Source organism: Dipteris shenzhenensis, chromosome 15, assembly GCF_047967505.1.
Source record: "Dipteris shenzhenensis isolate YYH24624 ecotype China chromosome 15, Dip_SZ_1.0, whole genome shotgun sequence".
In the NCBI taxonomy this organism is placed as follows: Eukaryota; Viridiplantae; Streptophyta; class Polypodiopsida; order Gleicheniales; family Dipteridaceae; genus Dipteris; species Dipteris shenzhenensis.
Window position 1 is genome coordinate 12844558 of NC_141610.1, and position 14815 is coordinate 12859372.

The 14815-nt window shown below is 40.7% G+C and overlaps 1 pseudogene; it reads left to right on the forward strand.

Moving 5' to 3' along the window:
• Positions 1–309: 309 nt before the first annotated feature.
• Positions 310–2397, forward strand: LOC147893382 (uncharacterized; annotated as a pseudogene).
• The last annotated feature ends 12418 nt before the right edge of the window (positions 2398–14815 follow it).

Below are 14815 nucleotides of genomic sequence, written 5' to 3' on the forward strand. Positions count from 1 at the left end.
TACCAAAGCAAGTCATCTTTGTGCTAGGTTCAGTTCTTCGAATTGCCCACATTGTTTTTGGCACCTTTCTCTCCTTCACCACGACCTCATTGGGCCCTTCATTGTGGCTAGATTGATTGCATTGTCTGCTTGTTGTAACCGTGACATATTCTGGTCTATGACTATCCTCATCTAGTAGTTCATCAGGATTTGCAATCACTGGCCTTTTTTTTCGGGCACTACGGTGATAGTCAATCATTTGCTACATACTATCTTTAGCCACACCCATCTCGTGCATAGGTCATTGCCCCCATTATTGATGTTCATTCTATGGGAGCAGAGAATATGGGAGACATGAGTCAGGGGCTTGGAGAGGGCTCTGGAGCACAGCATGGTCCTGACCATGCACCTGCTTTTGAGGAGTCCTCCTTACAAATTGTGCCATACATAGTTCAGCCAGAGATCATCCCTCTTGGAGGAGGGGATTCTTTGTCTAAGAATTCACTTTATCTAGATAGGGGGGAGGACATTCTCCAAAAGACAAGAATATTTTCTTGTTTTCAGTGTCCTCCTGTTCCTTTATGCAGGCTTATCCCTTATGCCAAGGTGAGAGGGCTAAGGGATGATGTCTCTGGATTGAAATCCGCCTTTGGTAGAGAGGGTTATGTGTAGGAGAAGGGGGCTGTTATTGTTTCTCTTTGGACTTCTTGGAGAGATGACTGCGATGTTGATGAGGCTGTCGTGCAAGAATGGGACCCTATATGGGTCTCCATTAACGCAAAGTTTGAGGCAGAGCTTGCTGGGTAGCCTACGTGGCAGGTTATGTCTAACAAAATGTTCTACGATTGGGAGGGCAACCACAGGACCGTTGCGTGGCAAGCAGCAATCAAAGAGAGTTTTTCACAGATGCGTGAGAAGCATTATAGAGTCCTATGCATAGTCATTGATCCTACACATGTTAGTGAGATTGCTCTATTATCCACCTCGCAGAGGATGAACTTGTAAGAATTTCTTTCCGTTTTCTTAGAAACATTTTTTGCTTTACTAAATTAAGTCAAAACTGTTCCTTTTAGTGGAAATAGTATTTGATGGTTGATTGCTTTTATTGTTTACCTCTTCTTTGAACATTCACAACATGAATACACATGCATCGGTTGCTACCTCTTTGAGAGATGAGCTAGTGAATTGCAAAAACTTTTGTTCAGCCAATCATGAAGAGTACTTGAAGGATTTGATAGATAGAGATAGGAGGATCATTGCAAGCATTAGGCACAAATACACGAAGGGGAGTGAGCCCTGGTATCCTCTTACGAGGAGATACCTTGGTAAGTTGGTTTATAATGTATGTTCTTCTCTTTTATTATTCAGCAATTAAGCTGATTTTGTTTGCATGCTAACATTTGAAGAGTTGTGCTTCATGCTACTTGAAGGTTCAAATCTCTCAAGTGCTTGGAAAGAAGCTGGAGAAAGCCAAACATACTATGTCAGAGGAGGAGCTTGGGAGAGTGGAGGAGAAGGAGTTGGAAGAGCTTGCCACTCGATACGGTGAACGTATTGGGAAGGTGCATCATTTCAATTACTTTAAAAATAAATGATTATGTTTTTGTTTCACTAGTGCAAGCTTTACAATTCTTATGTTTTTGTAGTTGGGTACATGTCAGACTTTAAGATTAAGATGGTTACAAAGTTAATATTTTGTTGGGTCTTTAATATCCACATTTTTGTCGGTTGTTTAAAAGATTCTTTAAATTGTTTGCATGTCTTATATCCTCAATATAATTGATCTGAGACTTGGGGATGAGTGGATGGCAAAAGTAATGTTGATGAGATGGGACACATAAAGTTTTGCCACCATCGAGAAGCTGAACCTTATTGCACTTCATGAGGCTCCAATCCAAACAAAAATATTTTGGTTGTCTTTATTAGAAGCTAGCAAAACCATTTCAGTCTTCGTATGGTCTACTTTGCGGAGATAATTTATACAAAATGTGAGTACTCTGCTTGTTTACTTGAGTTTGTGATTCTATTTTTTTATCAAACCATCTAGGTAATTATCAATTGTGTTGGTTTAGATGGTTGAAATGCGAAGGAACTCTCAAAAAGATATACCAGAGGGGTCTTCGTATTCTACAGGACTTTGATGACATTCCAAGCATTGCGGCTCTTCTTGCTGATTGTACATTGCATGAGTTTTATAAAGAGGTAAAACTCGATGCTAGGAAGCACATGTTTGATCTAGAGTGTAGGGTTGATAGAAATGACAAGAGTGAGGACGCTTTGTTGCTGAAAAAACTTGATTGGGTACACATGGCTGTGCAGCGGCTTGTGTTCAGGTACTTGGCTACAACCTCTTTCATTTGGAATGATTTTAAGTTAAAGTTTAATGTTGGAAAGTTTGAAGCTTGTGTATTGAGTTGAACCTCCTTGATTTGGAATGGATTTGCCCAATGTATGTATGGACCTAGCAATGATTTGTGTTTTTGAAAATATTTTTTTGTCAAGGTTCTTTTCGTTGATGAGAGAAAAGGGCCATCTATCAAGTATACCACTTCTTGCTCGCCAATGGTTGGCATTTAACAAAGAGGACAATTGCATGTATCCACCTACCATGCATCACCTCACCAAATGGGAGTTGGATACATGTCCTTGGCGAATAGATATGGAGGACTCTTTGTCATGGAGAGGGAGGAGGGGTTGCATGTGGTCTTCAAGGTTCAAGAAGCTGCAAAGACCCCAAGTGAGAGGACTCAAGAGGAGAGCCTTGCCTCTCCGTCTATGACACTACCCCCGGATGCAGGTATAGAACCATCTATTTTACTTATTTATTTGTGTTCCATTTAGTGGTTGCTCTTCTCAAAAGCATTGACTACTCACAGGAGCTAGAATACAGGAGGAGATAGAGGATTCTGCTTCTAGCGAGCGAGTAGTGGGAGAGATCACTTCTAGGAGAGGTGAATAACCTTTCAGTTTGCGTTTTTATGATTGGATATGTGTTCACATGATTTAAGTGGAAAAGTATAAAGTTACATTTTACTAAGTTGAAAAAAGTTCAAGTGAGGTTTTTAGATTGCATCTTATAGTTTGTGTTGTGTTGAAGTGTATGCTTGTGATAATTGAGGGGTGCATGTTTAAAATATGAGTATGCTTCTCAAATTTGTATGCAGATCGTGCACCAGTTAGAGCCAGAGTTGTTTTGAAAAAACAACATAGATTTGTTTACTTGGCTGACCATGCATGTCATGGTGCACCCCCTATTAGGGACCATCAATGCACAGCGGTGGTGGTAGATTACATTGCCATTGGCCATGCCATTGGTTTGCGAAGCCCATCCTTTGCGGACATACATGCACATATGTCTTCACGTAAATCGAGAGGACGATCTTATGTGCAGAAGGGCAGATCCGTAACTTGGGCTGCTAATTTGATTTTCTTGGATTTGCCCTTTGGTGGGGACCATGTCATGCCCCCCTCGCGTCCAATTTGGGATACTTTGCTTGAGGACCACGTGCGCTATGGGCTATCATTGTTGTCAGCATCCACCCTACTAGATGAAGGGTGGTTGGGTCATGGCAGCTAGTGGAGGTAGTTTATATGGTTGTTAGTCTATTTTTGCAAGCATTTTGTGTTTATTTTATGGTTTGAAATAGTGTAAATACCTTGGCTTTCAAGGGAGAGTATTAGTTGGGTGGAGTGCTATTGTCAAGTCTCAGAGCTCCATATTGCACGATGCATTGTACTTGTGCATCACACCTTGTTTGGATCTTACGAGTCGACTGGATCACACATTGGGGTGATGCTTGTTTCAAACTCTATTTTTGTCCTTCTTGTTACATTGGATTGTGCAGGTAACTAATTTGGTTTTGATGTTTGTAGGCTTGTACATCGCACATATTTCTACTGCATCGTCGAGGGATGCACCCTCGGATTTTTGTTGATTGTGCTTCCCCATTCTTCGAGGCCCTCAGCATGCAGGTGATAGATGATGTGATGTACCACTACATCCCCGACGATGCTTTGGGGACCATCACGGCAGGCATGCCTTTGAGGGGAGGCATGGAGAGGAGCCATACCTTCCTCTAGCGCTTTTTGGAGATGCTTTGTGTTTCAGAGGGTATTTATGTTGAGCTGGGATGTGGCACAGCCCTGTTGCTAAAGGCATGCCTTAGCATAGGATGTGCTTGTGCATCCCTAGATGTGGATGATAGATTGATGTGCTTGTATGTTATTCCTTTACTTAGCGCTAGCAGACAGGGTAGGGAGGACATCATAGCATAGGGTGATGATGTGGTCGACACCAATGCTGGTCTTAACCCTTTTGATGACTAGTGAGCACCTTCTATCACACTGGAAGGTGCTTCATTTATTCATGAACATTGTTTTTTGGTGCTTCTTTGAGGCTTCATTTCATATTGGAACTTGACCATTTTGTGTTCTTCTAAAATGTGATTATGAGTGCGTGAAACATAGAACATGCATGACTATTTATTCTTTTTAAATATACCATTTGTTAGTCTAATTTTATACTGAGTGGGGATGTTTTTTTTATGGTCTTGGCAAAGTTTGTTGCTAGTTTACGTAGAGGCGAGAGCGCAAGGGCTATGGTTAATGATCCACGTTGCGAGGAGACTCAGCCAAAGCATCAGCTGAGGAGAAACATATTTATAGATGATGAGTGTGACTCTGAGTGAATATTGACCAAAGATCGCATTTGCAATTGGCATAGGAAAATGTTTTATTGATGAATATGGATCGCTTTTGTGGGCCAATTTGTTGCTTGTTTTTTCCCTCTATGAGGACAATATAATGATCTATTTGATTTAGTTCGAGCAATCAATCATGTTTCTATAAGAAAACAATACAATGTATGTGCTCAACAGATAACAGGATCTTGTATGCAAGAGAGAAAAGCAGATAGTATGGAGAATCAAATATTTGATTACTATAAAATTGATACAATAGATGACCTTGCCTCCCAGCCGTGCGCTCCTGTGTGAAAAGCTTCGATGGCATGCTGGAAACAGTAGAGGATAGAGGCTGGATGCTAAGGAATCAGGGTTGCTATAGCTAGTCATGATAATAGGCTTCACGGGCTTGCTCTTATATAGCCACCAGTCGTAGTCGGTTAGACCCAATTGGGAGACCAACTCAATCTACCCAAAACGGCCAACTGGAGGTCGGATAGGCCACCGACCACACGATAGAATCGTGGCATAGAATAGAGCAACTAACCTATGGTCACATTTCGGCCCACCATCCAGGATCATCTGGGGCTCCAAACAAGCCCCGCAGCCCGAGAGTGGGCTACCCCGAGAAATGCTCCATCTACCCTCAGTGCGGTCAATCATGGAATGCCTTCCTGCACTTGCATGTAGCCTAGTTGGCAGTGTGCCAACTCTATCTGAAGCTGTCCAGCCATTAGGCCATACATGGCCCCCATCTGGTGTCCAAACCAAGACCTATCAGATAACCGAGCTACTCAAATGCCTTCTCCTCATATGGGGGCTTACAAGTAGAGTTAGCTGCTTCTCGCGTAGTTACACGAGAGGGGAGCATTGATATCTAACACCCCCCCTCAATGTCCACCCACAAGTGAACTTACTTTTTCGGCCCAATGCCAAGTCGATGAAGATGCCTCTCCAGCAAGTCTCTTCCAAGAGCATTCATGAAGATGTCTGCAGCATTCTCTGTAGTTGGATAGTACACTAAATCGACCTCTTCATCCATGATGAGCTCACGTACAAAGTGATATTGAATCTCAATGTGTTTTGTGCGAGCGTGGAACACAGGGTTCTTTGCAATTGCCATGCAACTCTGATTGTCACATGATAACTGCATAGGCTTGTTCTGCACTGCACCCATGTCCCCTAAAATCCTCCTCAACCACACTGCCTCACAAGAGGCAAAACATGCTAATTTGTGCTCAGCCTTGGTAGAAGAAAGAGCAATTGTGGGTTGCTTCTTACTGACCCATGACACGGCTCCAGATCCATGTGAGAAACGGTAACTTGTCACTAATCTCCTGCTATCCACGTCTCCTGCCCAATCTGAGTCATAGAATTCGATCAAGATGTTGCCCTCGGTATAGGTGATGCCATAATCAAGCGTGCCTTTGATGTATTTCAGCACCCACACCCCTGCCCTCCAATGGTTCTCCCAGGGCTTTCTGGAAAACCTGCTTAGTACACCAGTCGCAAAGCTGATGTCCGTTGCACAAGTAAATCAAACTGCCCACAAGCCTTCTATACTTCGCTTCGTCCACCAGTGGTGATGAATCCTCGTTTGAGAGCTTCACGTCAACCTCCATAGGGGTGCCAACTGTCTTGTACTCAGCCATGCCAAATGCCTTCAGTATCTTCCAGCATACTTCAGCTGTGAGATGAAGATCTATTTTGGCTCTTGCCAAACTTCAATCCCCAAAAAGAAATGCATTAGTCCGAGGTCTGTCATTTCAAACTCTCTTCCTAGCAACTGCTTTGTCTGCGAGATCTTTTCTTCATGGTTCCCTATTATGACAAGGTCGTCCACATAAAGGACCACGATCATACACCTGCCTCCTTCTCTGTAGATATACAAATTTGCATCAGATGGGCTCTCCTGAAGCCGTTTTGTAGAAAGTAGGCATCAATCCACTGGTACCATGCTCATGGGGCCTGTTTCAGCTCGTAAAGTGCCTTCTTCAGTTTACAGACTTTACCTTCTGAACCGAACCGAGGATCACAAAACCTAGTGGTTGTTCCACGTATACCTCCTCCTTGAGATCTCCATTCAGAAAGGCAGATTTTACATCCATCTGAAACACGGGCTAACTTTCATGTGTTGCTAAAGCCAAAACACTACGAATTGTGGTTAGTCAAGCTGTGGGAGAAAAAGTATCTTGATAATCCAAACCATGTACCTGTGTGAATCCTTTTGCCACAAGCCGAGCCTTGTACTTATCCAACGTGCTGTCAAACTTGTACTTAGTCTTGTACACCCACTTGGTGCCGATTACCTTGCAGTTTGGTGGTCGATCCACAAGGTCCCAAGTGTTGTTCTTCATTATGGAGCCATACTATGACTGCATAGCCTCCATCCACTTATTATCACCTTGTGCCTCTTCAAGACACTTGGGTTCTTCAGCACAGATCACCTCTGTCATCAAAGCATAGTTGACCAAGTGTTCCTGCACCCTTCTTTGCTCATCTAATCTCTTGGACCGGCGGTGTTCGGATGGTTTCTCCTCAATGGCTGGAGGTTCTCTACCGTCCAAAAGCTGCTTTACCCACTTCGAGAATGGCCATTGCCATTGTGGTTCTGCAGGCTCTTCTTCATCTTCTTTATCTTGAATCCTCCCAAGCACCATTGGGGGAGTTCGGTCTGCTGTTGGTGGTTGTACTGGATGGATATCCTGGTCCTGGTTGTCTGGGAAGGAAGCATCCTCCTCCAATTGATGCGGCTGTTCTAAGAAGACCACATCATGACTTACTATTACCTTCTTGGTAACAAGATTATAGAGATGGTAACCCTTTGCCTCTTCACTGTAGCCTAAGAAAATACACTTCTGGCTCTTCGATTCCCATTTGGTCCTGTTAGCATCAGGGACATGCACAAAACAGTCACATCCAAAAACTCTGAAATGTGCAGCTGAAGGTTTCTTACCAGAAAAGGCCTGCAGTGGAGTCATCCCATTCACAGCCTTCGCATAGCTATGATTCAGAATGTAAATTGCTGTGTTACATGCTTCAGCCTAGAAAGTCTTTGGCAAATCTTTCCCTTTCATCATACTCCTGTCCATTTCGCAGATGACGTGCATCTTGTGCTCTGCTACTCCATTTTACTGTGGTGTATGTGGCGGGGGTTTCTGCCTCTTGATCCCGTGACTTTTGTAGTAACTTTTGAATTCACTTGATGTGAACTCTCCACCTCTGTCTAATCTCAACTTCTTCACCTTCGTCCCCGTTTCTTTCTCGACCATTACATGCCATTCTTTGAACTTACTAAATTGGTCTTCAGGAAGTATATCCATATCCTTCTAATGTAGTCGTGGATCAGCGTCATGAAGTAGTAGGAACCACCCAAAGCTTCCATCTCCATCTTTTCGCAGAGGTTCGTGTGAACGAGCTCTAGAGGAGCCTTTGCCCTACTGGCCTCTTTAGGAAAGGGTTGCCGATGCTACTTGCCCATCATGCAAGCTTCACATACATCGGGCAGATTTGTAATTTATGGTAGGTCTGCAATCATTCTACTTTTATGCATCTCCTTTAAAGAACTAAGGCTAAGATGACCAAACCTCTCATGCCCTTTACCATTGACCTTCCCTTGAAGATCCAAAATCTATGCGCCATTCTTATCGAAGTGAACTTTGAGGTCCCGATCCGTGATCATAGAAACGAACAACAAGTTCCTCTCCTACATTGTTTTCACCTAACTCTTGGAAGGTTTACAACCTCATATGGTTGTACTAGAAACACTACCCCTTTTTGAGGTGTTTGTGTCTTATCCTTTTTCCATAGAAGGACTTTTTGCTCTCTCCATGTCTCCCTTACATCATATCCATATGATCTGCTAAGTTGCAAACTGATATTATGTACATGCATGTTGAACTTCTCTACAATGCTATCTTTATCATAGATCTTTAAGTCATTCATGTCCCACCTAATAGTGCTTCCCACTACATCTCTAAGTTTACATGTATCCATTGCTGGAAAAGTAAGTTCCATGTCTGCGTCAAGACAAACATCAACTGACACAGATACACATGAAGACCCAATTTGCACACCCTAACACAAGCCACCTGCATCATTGTTGAATATTGTACTATGTGCAACAACAGCGCCACTAATACTAAGTTCCACCATATCACCAATGTTGAGCATATTGCCTACAGAATGTTCATGTGTCCAACATCATTATCTTATATAATTCATCTCTCTCTCTCTCTCTCTCATTCTTGTTGACATGGTTAGGTCTGAGTGATACTTCTCATCTTTCTTTAAGATGTGTTTTCAAAACGACAATGGCTTAGCCAAGCTTGGTAGAGGATGAAAGGCAAAGATTGGACCCTAGACTCTCATGCTAATCGGGAGCCAAAAGTACAAGAGTGGCTTGAAAGCCAATCTTTGTCTCTCATGCTCAATGGAGGATGAAAGTTCAAGATCGGTTTTAAAACTGATCCTGAACTATCATGCATGGTGGATGATAAAAGTTCAAGACTGGTTTTAAAACCATGTTAATCTCTCATGCCTGACGAAGGACGGAAGTTTAATGGTGGTTTCAAAATTGATCTTTGTCTCCCATTCCTGATTAAGGATGAAAGTTTAAGATTGGTTTTAAAACCAATCTTGATCTCTCATGCACGGTGGATGACAAGAGTTCAAGATCGGTTTTAAAACCAATCTTCATCGCAATCTTTGTCCCTCATGCCCGATGGAGGATGAAAGTTTAAGTAAGTTTCAAGACCAATCTTGGTCTCTCTTGTCCTATGGTGAGATGTCAAGAATGGTTCTAAAACTGATCTAGTACAGAATGCGTGTTGAGGATCATGGTTTCCATCATGTCTTGTGGAGAATGAATCCAAGATTGGTTTTAAAATTGATCTTCATCTCTCATCATGGGATAGTTTAGGATCAGTTTTGAAACCAATCTTGGACTCTCATGCGTGGTGTGGACTTATTAGTAAATTTAATTTAAAAATATGACTTATAAGTACTTGGACTAATATATATTTAAATGTTTTATATGGGGTTCTAAACATATTTAATATATTTATCCTTATCAAAACATATTTTAATAATTAAAGTGTACTAAAATACTTAGTACAAACATAATAAAATTACTTATATTAATACGTTCTATTAGAAATATTTTTCTTAATACGATTAAAATATTCTATAATAATTCATTTAAAAATATTTTATATTCATACGAAGTTCCATTTGTCCATAACTTTTATCTATTTCAAATATGTTTTACTAAATAAAATATTAATAGAATACTAAAACATATTTTAAATCTCTTCCATATTATATCCGTTATTAATTCAAATATTTTATATTCATACATCTTATTAAAATATTTTAAAATATATTATTAAAATGTTATAAATAAAATATATTACTTACGTTTTAATAAATAAAACATATTCACGTACAAGACAAAAAAGAGAAATGCCAAGCATTTTCAAAAGCAAAATTAGGTACACTTGGTATTCAAAACACCCAACATCAAGTACCAATTGTACACATGGTTTGTGTAATCTACAAGAGAATAGAAACTTTGCTCACACTCAACAACAAGGATTCATAGACTCTGAGCGAAGTTTTCCAAGCAAAGCAAATTCTGAGCGAATCCCTCTAAAATAGTCATTTACATGAAGACCATCATTTAATATGCTTAATGTTTAGGGTTTATGGATAATCAAACATGTTTTCCTCATTACCCATATGACTTGAAGCTCCCACTCCATGATTGATTTTATTTTTCCGTTACCCATGTTTTTGTGAGACAATTTATTTGGAAAAAACAATCATACTCATGCTGGCCTAATGACACTAGAAGAAAACAAACACATTATCTTATACACAACACGTGACTTTAAGATTATCGCATGACGAAACTATTAGATATCAATGCTCCACTCTCGTGTAACTACGCGGGAACTAGCTAACTCTACTTATAAGCCCCCCATATGAGGAGAAGGCATTTGAGTAGCTTGGTTATCCGGTAGGTCCTGGTTTAGACACCAGATGGGGGCCATGTGTGGCCTGATGGCTCAACAGCTTCAGATAGAGTTGGCACACCGCTAACTAGGCTACATGCAAGTGCGGGAAGGCATCCCATGACTGACCGTACTGAGGGTAGATGGAGCATTTCCCAGGGCAGCCCACTCTCGGGCTGTGAGGCCTGTTTGGAGCCCCAAATGATCTCATATGGCTCTGGGCCGACCGGTGACCATAGGATAGTTGCTCTATTCTGTGCCACAGTTCTATCGTGTGGTCGGTGGCCTATTTTGGGACTGACCTCTAGTTGGCCATTTTGGGCGCGGTCTCCCAATTGGGTCTAACCGAATACGACTGGTGGCTATATAAGAGTAAGCCCGTGAAGCCCATTATCATCACTGACTATAGCAACCCTAATTCCTTAGCATCCAGCCTCCGTCCTCTACTGTTTCTAACATGCCATCGAAGCTTCTCACACAAGAGCACACAGTTGGGAGGCAGCGCCACCTATTGTATCAGTTTTACAGTAATCAAATTTTTGATTCTCCATACTATCTACTTTTCTCTCTTGCATACAAGATCGTGTTATCTGTTAAGCACAGATATTGTATTGTTTTCTTACATGGTATCAAAGCTTGGGCTCTAGCAAGAAGATTTGGTAGTGTGTTTCTGTTTGCGAGCAGATTGTGAGAGATGGCCCAGCCGCAAGACTACGAATCCCACCGTTCGGCGAAAGCGGAAAGTTGGACGGCACTAACTATCCACTCTAGAAGTTTAAGATGAAGACCATCCTAAGCATATACGAGCTTTGGGATACTGCTACTGGGGTGGATGTGAAGCCGGTTGCGAGACCGAATCTAGCCAATGTAGGACAACAGATAGTATCAACTACGGATGAGATTCTCGTGTGGACAAGAAGAAATGCAGATGCACTGTGTTCTATTGTCTGCAGTGTAAGTGATTCTATCATGGCATTAATTCAGCATGTCACCACAGCGGAGGAGGCATGGACGGTCTTGAAAAATCAGTACAAGAACAAGAATCAGACGAGGATTCAGAATCTGGAGACAACTCACGAATGAGAAACTGTCTGAGCCTGAAATGGCAGAGAAGTTCATCACCAGGGTGAAGAATCTGTGCGATCAGATGACTGTGATTGGCATCACCATCACTAGCAAGAATCTAGCATGAAGGTGCATACGGATTCTCCCACCAAAGTACGATGGTCTTGTTACGGCGTTGAATACGTAGAACAGAAATCTGCCCCTCAACTAGAATGCCATTTGAAGAAGAAGTGCACGTATGAAGATGTTCAACAAGTGGCACTTATAGATTGTTATAAGTTGAAGTGTTGCTAGATTACAAATTGTAATTTGGTTTTGCAAATGAGAGTGGAGTTTTGGACCATGAACTTGGAGAATTGAATGACCTATATCTTCAATAGCTTCACTAATGATATACGGATTGATTCAAAAGGTGTTGTGTCACACCTATTTAGCTGTTATAGGAGGGAAATATGTTGCAGGGCATGGTACAAATTGCATGCAATTTCTAAAACTTCATACTATAGGTACAAGGAACAACATAATGTTGGATGCACAAATGCCATGCATGGAAACAAAGACATCATTAGAAAAGGGTGGGATCATGTGGAAATGGAAAGAGCTGTATTACGTGACTTTGTGAATAACAAAGCTAAAAGGATGCTACATAAAGCTTGAACACCAATAGATGGCATCTGACAAACATAGCTTGTCATTCCAGATATGTACAAACAAGTGTACATAATGCATGAGATCAATCTAAGCATGAAAACGCTAGGGTAGAAGGAGCTTCCAAAGTCAACCTTCAACATAATTTGGAACACAAACTTCAAGCATGTCTCAGTTTCTCATACAAGCACATTCTCAAAGTGTAGCCTTTGTAGCACAATTAAGTTGAAATTGGGTGCTCCCTCCTCTATATAAAGATCTTTTCATGTCTTATGCATCATACATGATAAGATGGATCAATAGAAGTCAGCCCTATCGAGGCTCAAAGTTAGAGCAAAAGATATCGATAAGTCATATTAGTTGCCAGTATCACTAACTGGAATGCTAACCCATGGACATGGACAAGAAGCATATGGACATTTTTTGCTTGGCCTTTGGCCCACAGACTCAAACTTCACCGTGGGATCATTAGCAATGTGTTTTCATAACTTGCAAAGAGAAGATAAGCATGAGTATGGTGATTTTGTACAAAGTTCTTTAAATACTTCAAGCCAGCTCCTAAATTGTGTAACCTCAAGGATAGCCATGGATATCCATCTACTATCAATGGATGGAAAGTCAAATCCTTATGCTCAACAAGTGCTTGCAAGCACATATAACACATCCACTATAGCTTTCAAAAGTCTTCCACCTTGCCTCTTGCTGCAATTAGACAATTGTGGATCGGAGAACAAAAACAGATATGTTTTTACATACCTATCTTTAGTAGTGGGCTAGGTAGATTTTCTTAATGATAGGATGGGTTTCTTAATGGTTGTTCATACCCATGAAGATATTGATGCATTGTTTAGCCATTTTTTAGAGCAGTTGAGGACAAATCACTCTCTCAGTCTAGCACATCTTATGAAAACCTTCAACGAGTGCACAAGATCAAGGCCTACCCCTTTATAATGACAGAGGTTCCAGACTTTAAAGGGTTTATTGATGGTTACATATGTGAAGGCCAGGATAAACTTATTGGGCATTCAAAGCCATTGCTTTTTTTTTTCATGCAAGATGACATTCTAGTAATGCAGTACAAAATGAATTACACACAAGATCATTGGATGCCAAAGGGTGGTGGCATAGAGTTGTGGAAAAGAGATACTCTTGGAAAACCTTTGTTGCTAGTTGGGCTTCCAATGTGTGAGTACTTGAAAGATAGTACTCAAGTGTTGAATGGCATAAAGGACTATATTAAATGTTGGAACAAGCATCGCATTGACAAAGGCTCATTGAATCCTTATTCTATATACATTACACCAGTGATACAGTATTGAGAAAACATGATCAATGCATTGTCAAAATCTGCATCAACCATGCAAAGTCAAGATATATGTACAAGCTTTTGGCCACATACAACACATGCAGTAGAACAAAACACCAGCACTAAAAATGATGGTTTCATGGGTTTAAAGGCACTAGAAGACCACTACTGTGGTCTACAATGTAACAAGCCAAAAGATACATTCCAACCTCTTATAGATGTAAAAAAGGGTGACTTTGTTCTTGTGAGGCCAAGCGACAATATATATCCAATTTGGTTGGGTGGAGCCGAGTCAAACATTCAACCCAACACTTCCTCTCTAAAGAATACAACATGGTATTAATACAATATTGGGCACCATGTTCCCATAAGAAGAATGCAAGCGAGGAAGAAGTGCATGCAAATTTTGGGAGAAATTTTGGATGTGCAATGACAAAGATCCTACATGTTGGGAGCAAGTAGAGTCAATAGTATGGAGTTGGACACCGAAAGGAGGGAAGAATCCCAAGAAGATCAAAATTCCACCTACCATGCATGAGAAAGCAGAAGCAGGCCTAGTAGGGGTTGATCAAGTAAATGACAAGAGTATAGATTGAGCTAATACTCAATGTTCTTAAGGTTTTTTTGTTTAAATATTGGTTTTTATTGAGTAGTTCAGCTCATTGTCTTCCTATTGGTTGAATCTGTAACAATTACCATTAGCAATGCCATGATGATGATGATAGCAAGCTTAGCTTCAGTCAATTCATTGCTTTAAACAAATGGCATTTATATCTTTACACCAACTATTATATAAATGTGTTTATATTTCAACAAAGTTAACTCTCTTGTATGGCATTGCAATGCTACATTTGACGTTTTCATTGTGCATTGAAATGTTTTTCAAGTTTTCATATTCAAATACTAAATAATTTAAGGTGAGTTACTGTAGGTGGCTTGTGCAATCATGTTGCAATTGAACCAAGTTTTTTATTTTACACAACAAATACTTCATTCCCACAATTAATGAAACATCTCACTTATTTTCTCATTAAAATGACATCAATGAGATAAAGAAAGATCATATGCATCATTTTCAAAATTAATGAAACACTCTAAATTAATCAATCTGAAATAACAAA